The following is a 16762-nucleotide window of genomic DNA, read 5'->3' on the forward strand; positions in this document are numbered from 1 at the left end:
TGGGTGGGGACGTCCTTGAATTGTGGCTGGGAGAATAAACGTGATATATGTTAGAGTCCATTAGTTTCCAAATTTTGTGTTTTGGGTCTCCAAGTTTATCACCTTTTCTAATTTTTCACTTGTTTTGTGTTGGAATGGATATAGTAGAGAGTGAGAAATTGACATGTCAGAGAGAGAGAGAAGAATTGCTAGAACAATGTTCTTCAGTGGGAAATGGGAAAAAGTACAGAAGTAGGGGATTGGCAAAACAGTAAAGATGTATCTTCTCTAGTATATGAGAAAAGCCAGAGTATGGAGTGCAGAGGCTGATAGGTGGTAGATGCGGAATGTGGAATTTCTCTTTCATTGGTTTCTGTCATTGAAAAAGGAAGGAAGGTCATCAGTTGAGAGCAAAGATAGGGAAAGAAGTACCAGAGGTTTGTGGAGAATGCCTAAGAAAATGGTTAGGCATGGAGGAGAGTGGCTGAGTGAAGGGCTTAGGGAAGTGTGTTTTAATTTCTGCGCAATGGCAAGAGCCCACTTGAGTTGTGGTTATTAATTAAAGTAAGACCAGTTTGAATGGGTTTGGGTTTTTTCTAACCATAGTCAGCAGCACAGGTTCAGGCATTGATTGATGAGGTTGTGAGCTGGATTTAAATGAGAGAGGGACAAGAGAGGTGGGGACATGTGCACAGGAGTGATTATAATAACTGGCAATGGAATTTAAAGAGGCAGAAGGCACGAGGCAGGTGGAGAGTAGTGAAAGGTGGTTGGACCTGTGGAGTGTAACAAACCTCACTATGGAAACAGCAGTTGCAATATAGTTTTAGACCTCAGCATTGGAAATTGGAGTATGTTGAAGCAAGCAATCAAAAGAAAATTTTGTTGTGAGATTCTTGTAATGCTCCAGTTTTAAACAAAATCGTATCATAATCTGAAAAAATACAACCTTAAGGTTTCTCCCATTTTTCACTTTAAAGAAATGATTGAGATGATAGTAAAGAGTGTTGTGTATTCCTTTTGTGTAACGTCCCACTACCAGATTCCAGATGGCTGATGCGTAAAGGAAATTTAGGTTTAGCAGTGTCCTGTGTGTTCTTGAACAGAAGATTAAATGCTCGAATGGTAATAGCTTCTTTTTAAACCTTGGATTGACAACTTTTTTTTTTTTTTTTTAAAGGTGATTTGTAAATGGTATGTACAGATTAAATTTTGAGGTGACTGTTTTCTCTTAAATAACTCATTTTCAGTTTCCTCAGAAATTTATTTCACATATAAACAGTGTAATTATATATATAGTAAGGAAGAACTGTTAAAACTTTGATTAGCCCTTTAGATATTTTAGAATGTATATCACTTTAAATAAAAATCTGTTGAAACCACTTAATCAAGATTCTGCCTTTTTTTGTAGACAAGTAGATGGAGTAGTGAGCAGTTAGAATTGCGGTACCTGTGTCCTTTAGTTGTTGAGTTGGGGAGGGACCTCGTGTACATCTGGAGGAATTTACTGTAGGTAAGAGCGTAAATACTATCTCTGCCATACTTTCTTCATGTTGGGACTGTAAGTTAAGTGTCCATTACTTGAAACGCTTGGGACTAGAAGTGTTTGGGACTTTGGATTTTTTCAGGTTTTGGAATATTTGCGTATACATAATGAGAGAGATCTTGGGGATGGAACTCAAGTCTAAACATGAAATTTATGTTTCATATACACCTTACACATACAACCTGAAGTTAATTTTATGCAACATTTTAAATAATCGTATGCATGAAACAGTTTTGACTGCATTTTTACTGCAGCCTGTCACAAGAGGTCAAGTATAGACTTTTTTACTTGTGGCATCATGTTGGCACTCAAAAAGTTTTAGGTTTTAGGGCACTTTGGATTTCAGATTTTTGTATTAGGAATGCTCAGCCTGAATTGACATTTAGGCTGGATGTTGTTTGTGTAGCTGCCTGCCCTGTGCATTGTAGGATGTTTAGCAGCATCTCTGGCCCCTGCCGTTGGATGCCAGCAGTACCAAGACAGTGCCATCTAACCATAGTGATTAAAGTGAAATAAATTAATTGCAACAATTTGAAATGCAGAAAGCCACAAAGTAAGTCACTTGGATTGTAGAGATAAATAAAGGAAATTCACATTTATGAGATGTGACCAGCATCTTACTGGTGTTATTTGTATGTCATTGCGATTTTTTTACCATCCTTTCAGGTAGTTACTTACACACCTTTTAACAGACATGTTCACAGGCTCAGAATATAGCGGTTGTATTTGGGCAGACAACTACTAATTATCTAATGAGGCATTTTCGCATGGAGAATGGCCATATCCATCCATGTAGGATTGTATATAAGACTTTCCCCTTATCTGTTTGGTTCTCTTCCCTTCTCTTTTTTTCTTTCTTCTCTTTTCTTGTAACCTTAAAAAAAAAAAAAAGTTATTCACTGATCCTACCTGAATGTCCCCATTATCCGACACCACTGTTTGACTTTGAAATGCCTTCCTAGCGTATTTGTTTTTTGGAGACAGAGTCTTGCCTCTGTCACCGAGGCATGGTCACAGTGGCATGGTCACAGCTCACTGCAGTCTCTGTTTCCTGGGCTCAAGTGCTCCTCCGGCCTCAGCCTCCCAAGTAGTTGAGACTACAGGTGTGCGTCACCATGCCTGACTAATTTTTTTTTTATTTTTAGTAGAGATGAGTTGTACTATGTTGCCCAGGCTGGTCTCAAACTCTTGAGCTTAAGTGATCCTTTTGCCTTGGCCTCTGAAAATTCTGAGGTCACAGATTTGAGCCACTGTGGGTATGTTTCCCCTGTGGTGTGATTATACCTTTATAAAAAACTTCACATAGTGGAGACTCAGGAAATATTTGTTCTTATGTATTGAAGTGATTTCAAATGGAATTTAATCATAACTCAAATCTTGCGTGAGATAAGTGTTAACACTTTTGGTGGGAAGGTGCTGGTGGTCTTGGGAGTCAAGTATATAAAGTCTATGGAGTCTTAATACTCTTTTTTATTATTTTCTGGCAGAGGCCATAGCTGACATCTTTCTATGGGAATATATTTATGTATTTTCTTTCTTTCTTTTTTCTTTTTTCTTTTTGGGGATAAGATCTCACTGTGTTGCTCAGGCTGGAGTGCAGTGGCATGATCGTGGCTTACTGCAGTCTCGAACTCCTGGGTTCAAGTGATCCTCCTGCCTCAGCCTTCTGAGACTGCGGGCTCGCATCACTGCTCCTGCCTAATTTTTAGTTTTCTGTAGAGATGAGGTCCCACTGTGCTATGTTGCCCACGCTGGTCTCCAACTCCTGGGCTTAAGTGATCACTGTGGTGGCCTGCCAAAATGTTGGGATAACAGGTGTGAACCATTGTGCTTGGCTGTGTTTTCATACATAAAAGTGTTTACACTTGGATTTTATCTTATGTGATAGACTGACATTCACTTAGAAAACTCTAGAAGCTAAATTTGTAATCTGTTCAGATAGGTATTAGCAGGTAGTAATTATCCCATAGGCGTCAATATTTTAACCAAAATCTGGATTGGAGAAACTTAGTCATGGTGGGACTATCTGTTAGCAAAATTGAATAGTTATATATGCTTTGACCTTAGATTCCTTTAGCCAAACCGTTTTTGTTTTTCCCAGTTAAAAAAAAAAAAAAGGTGGGGGAGGGGGTGGGCACTGTGGCTCATGCCTGTAATCTCAGCACTTTGGGAGACCCGAGGTGGGCTGATCACTTGAGGTCAGGAGTTCGAGACCAGGCTGACCAACATGGAGACTCCCTGTCTCTTGTAAAAATACAAAATTAGCCAGGCATGGTGGCCCATGCCTGTAATCCCACCTACTCAGGAGGTTGAGGCAGGAGAATCGCTTGAACCCGAGAGGTGGAGGTTGTGGTGAGCTGAGATTGTGTCACTGCACTCCAGTGTGGGCAACAAGAGCAAAACTCCGTCTCAAAAAACAAAAAACAACAACAAAAAAATGAGTTTGTAAATATTGTATCTAGTTCTTTTTAGATGTAGCTCTAGCTTTAACATAGAAAAAGGATAGTTTTAATCATTTAAATGAACCAATGCCTCTCTACCTATTACTCTTTCAGGAGGTTTTATATTTTAGAATTATCATTCACCATTGGTCAGTTAAAGTGAGTTTCTTTTAATTTGTTCATCTTACCTATCTAAAAGAGGCCTTACATCTTATGTTATATGTTGGCTTCTAATTTCAACAGTTGTGACTGGTATTTTCTCTGCTTAGTCACTAAGAAACCTTCATCTCTGTAGGTTACTGCCTTTTAAAATGTGTAGTACTTATGTTAACTTTTGCCTGAAAATTTGGGGTTAAAGTTTTGAGTTTTTATTTTTATTTTCATTGATTAAAATGAAAATAGACACACAAGGTCTTGCTTTGTAACTCAGGCTGGAGTGCCGTGGCATGATCATAACTCATTGCAGCCTTGGACTCTGGGATTCAAGCAATACTCCTGCCTCAGCCTCCCAGGTAGCTGGGACTACAGTGCTACCACCCTGGGCTAATTTTTAATTTTTTGTGGAGATGGGGGTTGGGTCTTGGTATGTTGCCCAAGCTGTTCTCAAATTCCTGGCCTCAAGCAGTCCTCTTGCCTTGGCCTCCCAAAGCTCACATTTAATATACATGTTTGCACTGGGTTATACTGGCTTTTTCATTCTTCTGTTTCCCCTTTATGGTGTAACATGAGAATATTTACCCAGTCGACCTTCTATATAGGTAGTCCTTTGTCCCCCTGATTCCTTGTAAATTAAGGCAACTTATGTGATAGTATAGTGTGAAAGTAAATTTTATTACTTTGGTGAGGTGCAAATGAAAACAAAATTGGTCCAATGGATGATATTTTGTCAGTTGTTGCACAAAATTTTAGAAAATATTCATCAGTTTTACTGCATCTCATATTTCTCTGTTTTGTTACCCAGCAAATGCCTGCTCTATAAGACAGTTGAGGAAGGGAATGATAGTATGTTAAACATCTCAGATTGAAATGCTTTTACCACTATTGTAAGGAAAGAAGAAAACAAGTGTAATAGAACTGTAAAGCGAAAATATATAATTATTTTTCATTATAACACATTTTTATTATACTATATTTAAAGTGCTTGTTTTATTAATTTATATACTACCATCTTAAGACAGTCCTATGTCTTATTAAAGTATATTAAAATACAGTGTCGTATCTCTGTCCTTTTGTCTCTGGATCACTGGGACAGAAGTTCTTGAGTTTGTCTCTGTAGTGGTTTTGTTGATACCTGTGATAGTCTCATTTGGAGAAAACCTATGGTGCCGTACCTCGTCAATTTATATTTAGCCATTAACGTTTTTATTTTAAAGTCTTAATGTAATTTTTAAAACATGAGAGTTTTTTTTTGAAAATATTTTATTCTTGAAGCTATACTTTGTGTCTTTTTTTCCGTGAGTGATAGATATTTTAGGTTGATAATATTGAATCACCAATTTGGCAGATTTCTTTTTTTTCCCGAGTTCCTACAGTGTGCCATGCACTTGGATCCAAAAATGAGCAAGGTGTGTTTTCTGATCTCAGTTATTTCATAGTATGTAATATCTTCTGTGACACTTCTTAGCTCCCAGACTGGGAGTGACAGTTTTTGTCTGTTGTAGAACACAGAATAGTACTTGTTTTTTGTCTTAAATGACTTGGAAGGGAGCATAATGCTACAATGTTGGAGTATTTTACTCCTTGCAAGACACTGTTGCAGGAAGGATGGGAACTACTGTGTATTGAAGACTTTAGTTTTATCAGACAGGTTATGAGGCTATTTTCATATACATAATCTCGGTTGTTCTTCATAGTAATGCTCTGACATGTGCAATTTTCAGAGTATGCTGAGATTCCAACAAATGACAGATTCAGAATCATGCAGATGCAAAGTGAAAGCATAAGGTCACTCATTTTTAAGTGGTGAAACTAGGACTCCAGGACTTCTTGCCTTCAAAGCTTTCCACTATGTTGTGTTGCCTGGAGCTAGATGCTTTTAGCATTCCTGATGAAGTAAATAATGTGGAATAGAAAGAGACTTAAATTACATAAAATGTACTTGTATTTTCTGTAGTCATTTACAGAAAACAGGAAGTTTCTCATTTCTAGAGAGTGAAACTTGGAAGAGGTAGTCCTTTCAGATAGTCTGGGATGTATGCCCAAAAAAATCTCTGTGGCAGTGGCATTGCAGGCTACCTAGAATAATGCAGTGACAGTTTGATATGGCCTTTCTCAGTGTAGCTGGCTGGGGGGTGAATCAGAAGCTAGTGTTCTTATCTGGTTGAATTTTTTTAGGTTTTGTCTTATTTAACACTTGCTGATTAGAAACAATAACAACAACAGTTTTAGACAATGAGAAAGAAGTCACATTTATAAAACCTTTATAAAGTTGATTTAAAAAAAAATAAAGCTGAGAGGGACATCGAGTATTTATGGTAGGTCCAAGTTTCCAAAAGATTATCATTAGTCTGTGTATGTCAGAAGCTGGGCAAAATTTACTAGGAATAGATGTGAAGCCCTGCATTGATGTTTTTTAAAAAAAGATCGGCATATATTGAAGGGGAAATAGAGCTTGTCAGTACTGTGAGTGGAAAAGAGCTGGACATTTTGTATGTGACTAATAAAGCTATCGTGATATCGAGGCTGTCTTATAGAAGGATTGTACCCAGATTAGGATAATAAATAGTTTCAGTTCTCTTTATCTTCATCAGAGATATCTGGAGTGGTGTGCTCATTTTAGAAAGCTTTAAGAAGGACTTAAAAAACTGGAGCCATTGCAAGAGGGAGGTGGTTGGGATGGGGCTAAATCAGAGGGTTCTGTAAATGAGGAACAAATCAGAAATTAGCCTAGAGAGGAAGGAAAGTGTTGGATTTTTGGAGACCTATAAAATAGTTTCCACTGTAGGCAGAAACTTATTTTGTGTTATTCCTTAAGAAGAAGATGTAAGTTATAGGCAAAGTATTTAACTCTTGTTTAAAGATTATTAACTGTCTCCTTAAATCCATTGTCTCCCCAGGTAGGGAGCCCCTATCTTTGCAGCTGAAAGAAATCTCTGTGACCAAAAAGCCCTGTGGCTGCTCCAGGCATGGCTTTCCAGTGAGCCGATTTCTGTTTGCTTGATATACCCCCTTGACAAACTAGAGGCCAGCAGTTTTCAAAGTATGGTCTGCAACCACCAAGGGAATGGGGTTGCAGGGTGGGTCTTTTAGATTCTTTCATGAGATCCCACAAGTCAAAAAAACTTTGCATATAATATGAAGATATTATTTGCCTTTTTTTTACTTAGTTGACATTTGTACTGATGAAGCAAAAGTAATTTGGGATAAAACTGCTGGTGGTGCCTTACAGCATCAACCAAGGCAGTAATACCAAACAATACAGGTAGTTATTTTCTTCAGGAAACAAAACCTTAGATGTTCCTTAAGAATGTTTTTGATGAAAGAGTAAAAATTGGCCCGGTGTGGTGGGTCTTGCCTATAATCCTAGCACTCTGGGAGGCAGAGGTGGGTGGATCAGTTGAGATCAGGAGTTCGAGAAGACCTTCCTGGCTAACATGGTGAAACTCCATCTATAATAAAAATACAAAATTGGCCAGGCATGGTGGTGAGCATGTGTAATCCCAGCTGCTCAGGAGGCTGAGACACAAGAATTGCTTGAACCTGGGAGGCGGAGGTTGCAGTGAGTTGAGATTGTACCACTGTACCCTAGCCTGGGTGACAAGAGTGAGATTTAAAAAAAAAAAAAAAAAAAAAAAAAAAAAAAGAAGAAATAAAAAATTTGACCCTTTAATACATGTTTTTAAAATATTCTATGAGAGAAAATGGCACGTATGCATGAAGCACTTCCCTTGTATCAAGGGAACGCTTTCATGAGATTATTTGAGATTTGGGTTGACCAGCTGCTTTTCAACATGGAGCATCATTTGTACATGAGAAAATGACCAATAAACTATTAATCAGATTTAGGGATTTGGTAGGTATTTTCTCCAAAATGAACAGGAGGTTTGTCAAGGAAAACTGACAGTATTTGTTGCTTATATAAAATTTGTGATTTCATATAAAAATGAGAGTTTTGGGAAACTTGTATTGGCCACTGTGGGCTGATAACTTCTCAGTACTTCTTTTTGAACCTTGAAAGGTACATTTACACAAGTCTTTGTTTTATACTTCTGGTAGCCTATAGTACACAGGCTTAGATTGGTTCAGTAGGTGATGATGTTAGGATTGGCACATGGCTTGGCTGATCTTTTAGGAAAACTGCATGTGGCAAATCACTATAAAGTGTCAAATGATTTTTATGTTTGTCTTTTTAAAGCTAGCATTTTATCTTGAATATTTCAAATGTGAAAAATGCTATCTAGAAAATGTCATTCCTTTGAATAAACATCATTAAATAAACTTGTTTGTCGATTCATATAGATTTGTATTAAATATAGTCCATCAATTCTAGGCACAAAAGGCAGTGTTATAGCTATTAGCATGATCAATACATGTCAAAAGGAAATGTTAGCAATTAAGCAATAATGAAAAAGTCAAGAAAATAAAAATCTAGGTGAAGAAAGACTACATTGGACTGTCTACATGGCAGTAACAGTCTTTCTCAGGGTAGCTAAGCTTAAATGGCTACCATTTGAGAATTATAGTTAGTTCTCTCCATAGCACTTGTGTTCTAATGGAGTATAGTACACAGATTATGATGAATTGATTTTTTTGACACCTCAAAGTGATCTCCACATAAATACTTATAAGTGATGGCTCTTATTTAAAGAACAAGATATTTTTAAAGTATAAATATTGTGGGGAAACATTAAACCTCCAAATCTGTAAGTCAACATAACTCTATAAAGAGGAAAAATGAATGTTATGCAGTATCTACTGGCCTGTTCATTGTTACATTTTTAAAAATAAAGCATTGTATACTTAATAGGCTGGCATCAGATCTTTTGTGCCCTCATATTTTTTGATCAAACAGTTGTTTAAACTGCTTGTATTTGAGAAATCCTTTTCAGTTGTAAACATAATATTAATCTTGCCAACAATTCCATACTCTAGTATCTTTTTATTGTAACAATAAAATATATTCTTCTCTATAAAACATTTATGCTCTTTGAAAGAGTTTCTTTTCTGGCTGAGATTTCTTTTTAATCCATTTTTCTATCTCTTTATCTTTACAAACCAATCTTTTGTCTCTTTAAAGCACAGTCTGGTTTTTAAAGATTTAAGTTTCGAACACCCAATTTTGTGATATAAATTCATGGGGTCATGTATGGTGAATTTTATCTTCATGCTTGAAGTCAAAGGATGAAAAATTTGATTCCTGAAGAGTTCTTTTCACAAATTTTTAATCTCAATAAAATAAAAAATGGTAGGACTGTGACTGAAAAATGTGACAGTAAGTTTTTCCATTGAATAATACATTTAAATTTTTTAAATCCCTCACTTTACACATGCATTTGACAAATATTTATTAAGTGCTCAGTTTGTGCCAGCCACTGTAGTAAGCACTGGGGAGTAAAAAGAAACTTGGTCTGTGCAGTCTTTAGATTTAGGTTATTGGCAGGGTTGCAGCCGGGGGAGGTATTAATAAATAAAACTGCAACGAAGACGTACAGTTATGAGCAGTATGGTGCTGTATAGATAATACGGGGATTTGACTTAATGAGAGGCCAGGAAAGTTGTTTGTTTGTTTGTTTGTTTATTCGAGACAGAGTCTCACTCTGTTGCCCAGGCTGGAATGCAGCATTGTGATCTTGGCTTACTGCAGCCTCTGCCTCCCAGGCTCAAGTGATTCTCGTGCCTTAGCCTTTTGAGTAGCTGGGACTACGTGGGCTATGCCTGCTAATTTTTATATTTTTAATAGATGGGTCTATTAGTCAGGATTCTCTTAGAGGGACAGAACTAGTAGGATACATATCCTGTTATTTATATATAAAGGGGAGTTTATTAAGTGTTAACTTACACAATCACAAGGTCCCACAATAGGCTGTCTGAAAGCTGAGGTGCGTGGAGAGCCAGTCTTTGAGTCCCAAAACTGAAGAACTTGGAGTCAGATGTCTCTCCTTTTCATGTTTTTCTGCCTGCTTTATATTTGCTGGAAGCTGATTAGATTGTGCCCACCAGATTAAGGGTGGATCTGCCTTCCCCAGCCCACTGACTTAAATGTTAATCTCAGAGGCACGCAGTATTGATACTTTGTATCCCCCAATCCAGTCAAGTTGACACTCAGTATTAGCCATCACAGTGGGGTTTTGCTGTGTTGCCTGGGCTGGTCTCCACCTCCTGGGCTCAAGTCATCCTCCTGCCTGGGCTTCCCAAGGTGTTGGGATTACAGGCACTAGCCATTGCACTTGACCTGAAAAGTGATTTATCTGAGAAAGTGGCATTTGAACTGAGATCTGAAAGTAGAATATACTTGAAGTAGAGGAAGAGAGGAGGAACAATATTTTATGGCCGAAAGGACAACAGTCATTGGTGTCAGGAGGCATGCTGTATTCCAGCAGTAAAAGACAGTGTAGTTCTAGTGGAGGGAATACCTGAGAGCGTGAGATGAGATGAGGCCCATCTGAGGGTAGATGGGGATAGACTAGGCATAGTCTAGCCACAAAAGGGCTTTCAGTCCTTGATAGAGATTTGAGTCTTTAATCTTAAAAAAATAAGGAGAATCCATGTTACATATTGTAAGCAGGAATTGAAGGCGGGAGCCTAAGGAAGATGAATGGTTGGGGAATGAGACAGGAATGGTGAAACTGTTAGTCTGCAATGTGCAAGGTAGCAGAAGTGCATGCCAGAAGTGGACATAGGCATTCTAGTCAGGAAGCTTGTCTAGGAGTCAAAAAATAAAAAATAAAAAATAAAAAAGGATGGTGCCTTGTTTATTGCCTTAAGCTCTTTCTCAGTCTTATACAGACTCTCAGTGGGGCCCAAATCTTTTCTTGGAGACAGATCTATCATGTTTTTGTGTCAGGAGTTTGAGTGTCAGTTCTTCCAAAGTTTTACTGCATGCAGCACTGGTGCTGAAGATGGCTGTACTTCTTTGGATGATTAACATTGACTCATAATCTAAAAGCAGGTGCATGAAGGCTGTAATATTTGTAACCATGTATTGCATGGTTTCAGAAGACTGAAACCATGATATGCTTTCAGAAGACTGATACAAAAAACTTGAATGAGTACAAGGTGATCTTTAATTGGTTTATACTCAGCTACACTTTTTGCTCACTATTGCTGCGGTAGTGAAAACTTCTGATATGAACAAATGACTGAAAGTAAATATAACCTGAAATATTTATTAGTATAGAGTGGTTCTTGAATTGTGTATTAGCTATAGCCTATGTTTCAGGCTAAAATTAATTCTATACCTAGGCTTTAAAGTCTGATTCTTGGTGCTTTCGTTGTAGCTAGCAGTACTCTTCAAAGACAGTGTGGCATCGGTTAGCAGTTGTATCACCAATCTGTGATGTTGCGTGTGTTATTGTCAGTGGTAAATCTGTGGGCCTGTGTGTAATTGTACTGAAGCTATAGTGGAAAACTAGTGCCCTCTTCCTTGGCAACTGTGACCAAGTGTGGGAGATAATGCCTAAAGCCTTTAACTGAATAGCCATCTGTTTAAAGCGGCTGTTTTTAAATGTAGCAACTCATGTCACATCAGTCAGAAAAGGCTACTGCAGCTGCAGCAGCCTCTGTTTCGGTTAAATAAACAAAATGTGTTTCTTTTTTGTATTTTATTATTATGTTCCTAGATCTCTCTTCTTGTTGTTTGCTTTTTTCTTTCATATTTACAGGATTTTGGTTGAGGAAGTTGAATTGTTGATAGGTGGGGTCATTTCATGAGTGAATGAGTTGAGATTGTTTAAGTACATTTTTACATCTGTCTCTGAAATAACAAAAGTGAAGCTTTGTGGTAAGAAACTATTCAGTTTTTTTTATTTGATACACACTTTCATCTGTCTTGGTGCATAGTGCTGATGGGAAAAGAACGAACTGGATATGATCAAATGCTGTGCTCAAAGAGCAGCAAGCACTGAACCCAGTCATAGCTCATGAACTTGTGAATGGACCTGTTTCTTTTTAAGTGTGTAAAAATTTTTGATAAATACTCTGATGAATTTTACGTAGGTCACTTCTTAGCATTGAACTTAAAATATTTCTCCTTTTCTCCTAAGAAGAACATTTTCAGTTTTACTTCTTTTGTTCTGTGCTGCCTTCAGTGCGTGAAGAAAGTTATTACTTTATTCTTTTGATATTATGGCATTGAAATATACCATTATTGTGATTTTGATTTCTTTAGTATAGGCTTAGCAATTTGAACGTATTACTGGGAGATTGGTGTATATTAGAAAATAGTCTTTATAAAAAGTTCAAAAATGCAACTTAAGCTTAATTCACCGCTAAGCAGTTATTAGGTGTGATATGCGTACTTCTCTATTTAGAAGGACTTTACTATGAATTTTTGTAAATACCCTTTTCAGTACACTTAAACATTCTTCACCTTATAAACAATGCAATTATTCATGAATTTTTATTATATAAAGAGATATATTTAATGTTATAGACTTGACAGGGCTTTTTTAATTAATAAGGATGATAGTGTAGTTAGCTTATTGATTGTAAATACCTGCTTCTGATGTCTTCTCTCATACCTAAACTTTTGTTTTGTTTCATAAATATATTAGGTAGTTTTGTTTGTATTTTGTAACTATTTGAGAAGAAATAGTTTAAGCAGAAGTAAACTTCAGTCTTCCCATTGTCTCAAGCCATAAAATATTCTGAAATACTGTATTTTGCATTAAAAATTCTTGATTTAAACTCAGCATGGTGGCTTGAGTTGTAGTCTCAGCTCTCTCAACACTGAGGTAGGAGGATCACTTGAGCCCAGGAGTTCGAACTTTATCTTATAGTTGCAGTCTAGCCTAGACAATATAACTAGACCTTGTCTGTCTGTTTATTATTTTTAAAAGTCTTGATTTAATAAGATTTTAATGACCAGTTCAACTTGAATTTTTACCAATTAAAATGTTAAGGCGTAGTAAAAGAGAAAAATAGAAAATGTGACTTGGCATAAAAGTATAACTTACGAGGAATTGTATCTACAAATTGATGATCAAGATAACAGAATGATCTTACTATATTATTTTCCGAATAGGTTTATTTGGAGATAAATGAATTTTATTGTTTCTGAAATAATTTTAACGGTTACTGTCTAGTACTTAATTCTTCTCAAAGCATTGATTAAATAATTTCTAGGTTAAGTAGAGGACATGTGATAACATTACAAAATATAAATGCCTTTGCCTGAAAGATTATGCCTTTATCCTCAATATGAAATCCATGGATGGAGTTTATATAAATAGCCATGTAAGCTTACCAATCCTTAACCCTCTTGTATTAATTCACACTCACATGGATATTTCCATATCCACATTTACTCTTGTGTCAAAAGACAAAATTAAAACTCATTTAGTTATGTATATAATTGATTTTTATTCTCAATTCATGAACTGGGGCAGCCTTCATTCTACAAAACAGAATCAGAGCTTCCACTGGGCAATGGCAGACCATTGGGTTTTTTGAGGTGGGAATGAGGAAACAGAACAATGAGGAAAAGAAGCTGATTAGTTAACAACAGATTACTTCAGTTTACTTTTTTTGTAGGGACGTTTTGTAAAGCACAAGGGACGTTTTTATTCTGACTCAGGTAGGCTAGAACCTCGTTTTTAGGAAAAACTGGTCTGTTTTGGGGTCTGTCTGCTTTCTTAACAGTTGCAGTTTGATTACATGGCATTTAGCATGAGTGACTCCGTTTTGTTTTAACACTTGAAAGGTTATTCTCATATGGGGTATTCACGTGGACATAACCAGTGTTTCTTTTTTCCCCCCCATTACCTGAGAACTTGCTAGAAAGAGATTCCATTTCTTTTTTCTTAAAAAAAAGATGTAGTGAGTAAAGGGGATAGAGAGCATATGGATAAATAGTGAAGCCATGTATGTTTGGTTTGTTAGCATAAATGTAATTTTTTCTGGGAAGTCTTCCCTGACCTCCAGGTTGAGTAAGTGGCTCCTCCTAGGTGTTTTAGTGGCACCCTTTGCTTAATACACAGTAACTTTTGCTTATTTGCATTATAATTGGTCGGATCTGTCTCCTACAGCTTGTGGGCTCATTTTGAGGGGAAGAGACTTTGTTCGATTCATCATTAAACCTCAAGATCTAGCACCTAGTAAATAGTAAATATTTACTAAACGTAATTGCTTTATCTGGTTTCTGATTGATATTTTTGGGAGCAGCAGTGTTGAGGGAGACCTTCATGTTAATTTAATCAAAGTAAAAAGAATTTGGGGGTTAGTAATGGAAGGTGCTTGGGAAGTGTATGTGTGTTTCCAAACTCTTTAGATTTTCAAACTGTGCACCCGTGAGGACTTAGCCACTTCCAGAACTGTTTTAGGAGCTGCTGTGGGAGAGCGAGTTCATTGTAAGTTTACTGATGTGATTTGAATGTGTCCCCCAAAGTTCATGTGTTAGAAACTTAATCCCTGATGGAACAGTGTTGGGAGTTGGGGCCTATTAAGTGATTAGGTCATGAGGGGTCTGCCCCTATGAATGGATTACTGTCTTTATTTGGGAGTGGGTTGGTTATAAAGAGGTGTCTGCCATCTCTTGCTCTTTTGCCCCCTGCCATGGGATGATGTAATATGAATTCCCTCATCAGATGCAGGCCACACAACCTTGTGCTTCACAGCCAGAACTATAAGAAAAGAAACATATTTCTTTTCTTCATAAATTATCCAATCTCAGATACTCTGTTTTAACAGCATAAAATAAATTAAGACATATACTTTTGCCCTTTTTTTTTTTTTTTTTTAACTGGAGGCTTTACTATAGCCAGAATTCTGTTTAGAAAGTTTGCAGGCTAGGCATGGTGGCTCACACCTTTAATCTCAGCACTTTGGGAGGCTGAGGCAGGAGGATTGCTTGAACCTAAGGGTTTGAGACCAGTCTAGGCAACATAGTGAGACCCTGTCTTTCAAAAAAAAAAAAAAAAAAAAAAAAAAAAAAAAAAAAAAAAAAAAGTTGTGTGTGGTTGTTTGTGTCTGGAGTTTCAGTACTCAGGAGGTTGAGGTAGGAGAATGTCCCACGAGTTTGAGGCTGCAGGGAGCTCTGATCATGCCACTGCACTCCAGCCTGGCGACAGGGTGGGACACTATCTTAAAAAAAAGTTTGGTTCCAGTTCAGTCTCTTCCTACAGATCAGAGCCAAGGCCCAAAGGAGCTAAGTTAACTTGTCCAGTTTTCAGAGTAGAGGCAGATCCAGGTTTCCTGCTACGTCATGGTTCTTCTAGGGTGAGTATTGCAGTGTTCGCCAGAGAGTTGGCCACTATTGTGATGCATCCTGCCTCACATGAATGGTGTTGTTTGGACTAAGTTTGTTTCATTCAGTAGTGTTGAAATGTATGTTGTGAAAAAAACATAGCAGTTTAAAGACTTTATTGCTTAATAATTAGTTACTATTTTTATACCATCAGTTAATTGAATAAATAGTTATTTGGGACTTTAAATTCCTTTGTGAAAAAATTTAAATATCTATTTCATCGTAATGGAATTTAACCTGATATTATGTTGATGATTTGAATTGTAGCAGAATTATTGGAAAACTCAGTTGTAAACATGGCATAATTATTTCTTATTTTTATGTTAGAAAATGTAGTTTATATTATTTTGTTCCTGTGCAAATAGTGAAGTAATCTTCATGGAGAAGACATCATAGGGTCTGCGTAACGGATTCCATATGTTCAGAAGCATGTAGTGAGTCCTTAAATGGGACAAAGAGATGAAATTTTAATGAAATATACAGTAATCATCAGGACCACATTAGTTAGCTCTTTATTATTTTGTGCTGCTGCTTTGAAATAAAGAGCAGGATGTAGCACATTTATAATCCCTTTCTCTTGAGAATCAGTTACTGTAAAATTGAAGATTTAATTTAAAAAACAAGAGAAGCAGTTATGGAATTAAATATGTAGATATGACTAATACCTGTAAATAACTTTATTCACAAACACAGTAACACCTTTTTCCTTCCATACTTTTAAATATGTCCTTTTATATCTTTTTAATATTAAATCATTTTCACAAATGTTGCCTTACAAAACAAGAAATCAGTATTGATACTTGAGTGCTTTTTTCTTAAAAAAAAATCTAAAATTCAATTAAAATATAAGTTGAAAGTATATAGAAATGTGAACTGTAAGAGTGATAACAAGTGAATTATAGAAGACTTTTCTTTTAATTACTTGCTCACCTTTTTATGTCTAATTATGTATAAAAGTAATGAGAGGAAATTGTATTCTGGTGTTATTTAGACTTCAGTAGATATAAAATAGAGTTCAAATCCATCTGCTTCTTTTTCTGTCCACTTGGTTAAAATGTATTCTGGCATTCTCTGGGCAGACAGCCAGTTCTAAAATAACCACTTCTATTGAAACAGTTTTTGTGATGTCTACATAAACTCTGAGATTGCGACCTTCATTTGTTGGACATAATAATCTCAGAGACTTTACTTTGATCCTGTAGTATTCAGTGGCACGAAATAGAGAATTCATTTATTTTGAGAGACTTCTAAATAAATAGAATACTGTTGATCTTTAACTCTTAATGTCTTTGTTTTAAAACTTAGAAAAACTCAAAGAAAATGCTTTCCTAGAAAGTATTTGTGTTGAATTTTTTGTTTGTTGAAGTTGTTGTTGAAGGAAGGTAGGATTGAATG

General features: G+C 36.5%; 1 protein-coding gene across 3 annotated transcripts in view; it reads left to right on the forward strand.

Annotated features, from left to right (window-relative positions):
• Positions 1–16762, forward strand: part of MED13L (mediator complex subunit 13L) — a 303530-nt gene that overhangs the window by 93491 nt on the left and 193277 nt on the right. The window contains exon 1 of one of the 3 annotated variants that reach the window (XM_074402189.1): positions 1–16762. This exon is cut by the window's right edge and continues 44341 nt beyond it. The exons of the other annotated variants lie outside the window; for them this stretch is intronic. The gene's annotated coding sequence lies outside the window, so the exon portion shown is untranslated. 3 annotated transcript variants of the gene reach the window in all.

This window comes from Saimiri boliviensis, chromosome 7 (genome assembly GCF_048565385.1).
Source record: "Saimiri boliviensis isolate mSaiBol1 chromosome 7, mSaiBol1.pri, whole genome shotgun sequence".
Taxonomy (NCBI): Eukaryota; Metazoa; Chordata; class Mammalia; order Primates; family Cebidae; genus Saimiri; species Saimiri boliviensis.